Below are 6,968 nucleotides of genomic sequence, written 5' to 3' on the forward strand. Positions count from 1 at the left end.
ACTATGTGCATTAAAGTAAAGTAATTGTGTTAGGAGCACACATGTTGCATATTGGTAGCTGTTTGACCTTGGAATTATGAGTCTGTGTGTACTTAGAGAAAGTGGTCATGCTAGCTTCCTTGAAAATGATAAATCTCTTGGAGAGATTGTCTTGTTGGATGAGCTGTGTTGATTGCTTGATTTTGATACATAAAGGATAATTAATCCTTGTTTTTGTATCCTGATTTTTATGCCTAAGATAGATACCTTTCATAATTTCTGGAAAGGGAATCTTGAGAAACCCTCACATCTGAAGATAGAGAAATGAGGATTAAAATGACTTCCTTTAAGAAAGAGGTATGTGGCTTGTCGTATGAAATGATGGTGGTCTTCTAGTGAAGGGAATAAGTGTTGCATACATTAAAGAAGGGCTTATACGATAAGCAATAGTATGCACAAAGATTAGTCATTGTGACATAAGAGTTGTGTTCTTGTATGTTAGAGGAATTATGTTTAATTACACTAACAATGCATGACCCAAGCTAGCCATAGTAAACGTAAGATAATACTCCATTAATGATGATTTGAATTGGAACAACAGACTATGGCAAAATTGGGAATGCTGAGAGTATTAACTCAACTGTTGCTGACATTTATACATTAATGAGTATTTGCATATACTTTTATACATGACAAGATTGTATGCATGAACACTCTTGGAAATGAAATACGTGTTAACTGATGCATATTTATAACTAACGTTGCTGATGGGATTAAGTAGTGGTAGCTTAATGGCAACAAGAAAACTCATCACATAAATTGCTGCAATGTGAAATGCAATTATAAATGAGAAAGAATGATGTTATATGATATGCATGAATTATGTTATTTGGAAAATTTGCATGCATACAACATGTATGATGGATATGTTTCCCATCAATCTTGATGTTGTGGACCCATGTTGGGGTTAAGTGTAAATGCATGGTATACATGCATGTCTGTTGTGCTAATGATAATGTTCATATGGTTCATTGTGCAAATTACTTTGAGAAAGAGTATTAAAAGAAAAAATATTCATGCTATGTCTGGTTAGGATCAGATGGCATAAGAGGAAAAGAATTTTCCTGTGTACGCTATGTCTGGTTAGGATCAGATGGCGTTTACTGGCGAGACCAGTGCAATTGCGGTCGAGTAGGACCTGCAAGTGCTTGGGTTGATGGCAATACCTGCCCGGAGGGGTTGATGGTACTTGTCTGCCCGGAGTTGGGTTGATGGCAGCTACCTGCCCGGAAGGGTTGATGGTACTTGTCTGCCCAGATCTCCTCTCCCTAGAATTCTTGAGCTGGTTGGCCAGTGGGATTCTATGTTAGACCTGGTAAGGTCTCTATCAAAGAAACTATCTGGATGTGAAAATGACTCGAGTTGGTTGTGAGAACCAATTTCCATGGATTGGGAATTCTTTAGTTCATTGTGGACTAATGGCTAAAGGAATTAACTAATCAGCTATATGTTATGTTAAAAAGGAATTTTACATATAGATGTGTAAAGTATGTTATGCACATTTAATAAGAAATGAGCTTAGTGCTCAATAAGAATAAATGGAAATTTTAATTCCTTTATTGTGTTATTAATGTTGTGAACATCTTAGTGGGAGCTAAGACAATTCTTGCTTGATGCAGTGATTGACTGTTTTGATGATTAGAGAGCTAGGTGCTCTTTTGGTACTTCTTGAAGTACTTTACGGATGTCTTTAGTGAGAATTCATTCAGTGTGCACGTGAGCAGTGATTTATCATTTGATGATTAGTGTTAGTGCTCTTTAAGTACTTGTAAAAGTACTGTGATTTAGAAAGCATCTAATATTGCACAATTAATTGCTAGTCAAAAGTGTCTCATTTGACTCAAAATATAGTGACTAATGTGGTTGAATTTGTTAGTCATATATTGCAGGAACTACTTACCATGGAAGGGTGAAGAATTGTCCAACCTTTATTAACAGGCTTACATGGAAGTATTCATGATTTTCAAGCATAAGATGGTAAGTTATGGTAAGTTGACACAGAGAATTGTTTATTATGAATGAATAAGGGCCAGGTGGTGGCGATTAGAAGTTGCATATTTTTGCAATTACGAATGATTATGACTATTGATGCTTATAACTAATGATATTTCTTATGACTATATCATTACTATGTTGTTTGTCGGAATGAAATCGTTGATTTCAAAGAGAAAGGATCACATTTTGTGTGGATTAGATGGTAATACCACGAGTAAATATCAAAGTTCCGACGAAAGATGAACACCGAGGACGGTGTTCCTGTTAAGGGGGGGAGTATGTAATATACCTATTGTGATTTACCCCACGTAAAGTAATTTTAAATTACCAATCAGTTATTCAAACCTGCGTAAAAGTAATTTTAAATTACATTTCAGTTACAACTAATTCTTGGCATTGGTTAAATGGATCAGCGAGCACCCTAACAAGGGAGGATGGAGTTTCCTAAAAAGGGAAAACAGTTGATGGAACTGAAAAATATCCACTTCCCTTAACTGGAAAGATTTCCAGGAAGAAGGGAGGGGGAATGAAAGTTCTTGCTTCTGTGCTGTAGTGACAGACAGAAGGGAATAGAAGAACATAAGAAGAACATGCCTGGTTTTGAACTAAGTCTGGTAGAGACCAGATAGTCAAGACATTGGTGCAGTCTTACTGAGGATTGGGATCCGGTAAGAGTGAGCTCGGGGGGAGACTCAGGTCCCGAAGGACGAAGTCTCAAGGTTGGGTGGTTAAAGAGCTTAAACAGGAAATTACAGGAGGCTTGCTACCAGAAATACAACACGCATGGAAACCAGGTAAGTATCGGAAACCTATTAAGTAACTGCTGTTACGGTTTACAGGTTTTTAGACCAGGATACTTGTAAGTCTCTGCTAATCTTAGTATGTAAAGATTGAATGCGAAACAGAAATTGTATCCTGGTTATAAAACCCAATTCTTGGGGATTTAAGGCAATAGTTATGAGATTGCTGCCTAGCATTTAAATGTACATTATTCGTAAGACGACAGAGCTGTAATACTCTCTGTAGGAATTCCCGAGACACATACCCTGTCCCTGTAGTAGATAGGCCAGGTAAACGGGATTTATTTAATAAGAACAGCAGAGGTTCTATATTATTCTGGGTACTGTAACTTGCAGTATAACCAAACGAAGAATAAACCCTTACTCTGTAAGTACTAATAATTTCGGGACCGCGTAAGCTGGTCTCGTTTCTTGAAGACAGACAGAGGAAAGTGAGAGCCGTAATAGAGGCTTTGGGTTAGGGTTCCAGCAGAGGCTTGAATGGGCGACGGAGTTAGAGTTGAGCGGGTTAGTGCTCAGATGAAGAAGAGAAAAATGTAAACTAGTAAAACAAGAAAACATTTTCTATAGTGCCGTAATCGGCATAAACACCAAGGCCTGCATTTTATCCAATAAACCTCAGACAGAAGCATAAGGATCTATCGATGCGTAGTATTAACTTCCTCGCATCATAACCTTAGCCAAGAATGCCAGGTATGCATGCAAGAGCTTTCCGCTCTGTTTCCTCTTAAATAAAACAGTTAAGGCCAAACAGAACAAAGCTTATGAAATTGTATAAATCTCAAATGAAGGCTCAGAATCGAGCTTATAAACATGTATGAATTTCACATGAAAGCATTGAATAAGAGCTTGTATATGTAAACCGGGAACAGAGTTTGAAACCACATATGAATCTCAAATAAAAGCAATGAAAGGATTTACAAGCTGACAGAAATGACAAACCCTCGAGGTATCGAGTGGTAAGTATACATTGATAAAATGAGAGCCTGCTATAAGCATAGGAAAGGCGTAAGATAGCTGTATTATAACATCCATTGACATATGTATATAAATGAAAACATGCCATTTGTATATGGTCCATAAAGCCAGCTATACAGGCATTTCTGTTGAGGACTTCAGAACTGCTAGAAAAAGAATAACCTTATTAAATATTGGTAACTTGCTGGTTCGAACAGTGGTCTATTCACAGAGAACTCAAGCCGGGGTCGACCATGCACCCATCGAGTTCGGATGCAGGTGCAACCCTTACGGCGTTCCTATTATATGTATATAAACATAGAAAACAAGTAAATGCACAACAGAGGAATCGAACCGAATGGAATATGTACAAGCAGATACATAACAGAGGAACTGAACCGAGTATCATATGTGCAAGTAAAATATCATTATATAGATAAGGAAATCATGTTTGCTTAAACATGAAATGTATATAAGTGCTTCTCAAGCACTGTACAAAGAAGGAAACCTTTATCTGGATCATAACCATGGTCGCGTTAATCAAAACCGCCATCCATAACCTGTAAACAAGGAAGACTAGTAATTGACATTACTTGAAATTTAACACAGAATAACCTTGAAACATTTAACCAATAAAACTCACTGAGCCAATTCGGTAGCTGGTAGCCCTGGAATGGTGGCGCCATGACAGACACCGCAAGCTGGAGGATAAACTGTATCGGAACCAAGGATTTGATACACAGACGAGACAGAATGGCGCGGAGACAAACGAACGCCGAGTAAAACCAAGGAAATCGCGAGGTATGCGGAGGTCTGCTTTTATAAACACAAAGAGTCCTTTTAAGACGTGGAGCGTCTGCCTCCGTTGATCTCTGCCATCGAATAACCTCCGTTGATCATTGTGGGATTACCAAAGAACCGGGCGGGAAAGTTCCTAACGGGAGCCATTCCCGTTCACGTGAAGAAGTCAGTCAGCCTTAAAGGTAAGTCCAGGTGTCATGAGATGGCCTTGCCAACTCTCACCTCTAGCACGGAAGCCAGTATGTGTAGATACAAGATATTAAAGAACTCACCGCATAGAATCATGTGCAGATATTTCATAATCAGGTTATATGAACTATGTTAACAAAACAACCCTTCGACATATATATGGTAAAATATCACGATAAGATCTTATGCACTGTGCAGTTAAGTTGTATATTCACGGTTAATGATAATAATGCATATAAGTTCCATGTGCATGGTTAGAATTATTATTACCGCAATCAAATTTTTTTTATGGGCTTAAAGTTAATGAGTAGAGGTGTGACATAGGTCACCATATCATTTTTTATTTTTGTACATAGCCATATTACTATTTGTACACAATTGTTGTTATTAATTCCAATTAGACTCAATTAAGTATCATTATTTACCTAAGTTGTCAAATCCCAACCCTCATGAGGGCTACTATGGGGACTCCACCCAGCTAAACTAACTTGCTTTTTTTCTTTGTTTTGTGTGCTAATTTCTTATCGTTTTAAACTAACTCCCTTTCTTTCTTTGTTTTATGTGTCAATTTCTCATCATTTTAGAGCACAGATTGATATACTTCTTCTAAAATGCAACTTATGTAAATTTATCTCATTTTACATAGTAAATTTTCCTTTCTTTCTTTGTTTTATGTGTCAATTTCTCATCATTTTAGAGCACAGATTGATATACTTCTTCTAAAATGCAACTTATGTAAATTTATCTCATTTTACATAGTAAATTTTTAACATATCTGGGATGTTGGAATTCTCATCATTTTAGAGCATAGATTGATATACTTCCTCTAAAATGCAACTTATGTAAATTTATCTCATTTTACATCGTAAATTCTTAACATATTTGGGAGGTTGGAATTATTTTTTCCTAGTTAATTTTGTGTAAAATTATATCTCATAAAATGCCATAATATACACTTTATACTCTATTCCTCAAACACATTTTCACTCCTTTTCCTTATCTTACATTTGAATAACACTTTCAACTCTTTTCCTTCATTTAGTTCTTTCTTAGTCATAATTACAACTCATATCAAATTGAGACTAAATTTAATTGAGAATTTCTTGGCAAAGCAATATTAATTAAAACTAAAATTATTTTTATTTTTTCCCAAAGATTATTATGAAATGTTTAGTAAATTTTAAATTAAACAATTAACATAAAAATAAAAACCAAAGGCTAGTGAAATTTATCACTTCAATTGGGATTTAATCACAACATTATAATAAATTAGGCGAAGTTAATCATCTCTTCATAATTGGCACTAATTGGCACTTCAGAACAACGTTATAATAAACCATACACCATACTTCATTTCAACACAATTAAAAAGATGTTAAAAATTTTAATTGTTAAAAATATAATTTAAAAAAATTGACTAAATATATATATATATATATATATATGATCAATCTATAGTGAATAAACACTCGCTTGCAATTAAATGTAACTTATAAGATTTATTTTTTATTTTTAACAGTAAAAATAAATAATAATTTACGAAATATTTATAAAAATACACATCACCAAAAATAAAAGTACATGACATATTTCCAGCCAAAATAACACAAAAATATACACAGTATTGAAATAAAATACACATCACCAAAAATAAAAGTATTTATAAAAATACACATCACCAAAAATAAAAATAAAAATAAAAGTACATGACATATTTCCAGCCAAAATAACACAAAAATATACACAGTATTGAAATAAAATACACATCACCAAAAATAAAAGTACATGACATATTTCCAGCCAAAAAAACACAAAAATATACACAGTAATGAAAGTAAAAATACACAAAATGTTGTCGGCCAAAAGACACAAACATTTATGTAAAATTATAATTCGTCTTTTATAAAATTTCCTAACCTAAACACAACCCAAAGGTCACCCTTCATAAAATTTCCTCGCCTAAACACAACCCATCTTTGCTTTAGTTTTCATTGCTACCAAATTTCGATATTTTTATTGGTTAATTTTGCTGTTAAATGACCAATCAATAATGGTTTGAGTAGTTGAGATTTGGTAATAAATCCACAGGTAATAACCCAAATGCTATGATGCGTCACCCGCCTATGTAATACAACATAACACAGTGACCGACTTGGATCGCTACGGACTGTTGACTGGTGGAATTGA

At 34.8% G+C, this 6,968-nt stretch overlaps 1 long non-coding RNA gene across 1 annotated transcript; it reads right to left on the reverse strand.

The window, feature by feature from the left end:
• Positions 1–3,956: 3,956 nt before the first annotated feature.
• Positions 3,957–4,570, reverse strand: LOC149185080 (uncharacterized). Its single transcript, XR_016257821.1, has 2 exons — positions 4,435–4,570; positions 3,957–4,351 (listed from the first exon to the last, which is right to left on the reverse strand). It is a non-coding gene; the product is annotated as an uncharacterized LOC149185080 (long non-coding RNA).
• Between the last annotated feature and the right edge of the window lie 2,398 nt (positions 4,571–6,968).

This window comes from Pinus tabuliformis, chromosome 3_2 (assembly GCF_031772625.1).
Source record: "Pinus tabuliformis cultivar Carrire ecotype Pingquan chromosome 3_2, CPIR1, whole genome shotgun sequence".
In the NCBI taxonomy this organism is placed as follows: domain Eukaryota; kingdom Viridiplantae; phylum Streptophyta; class Pinopsida; order Pinales; family Pinaceae; genus Pinus; species Pinus tabuliformis.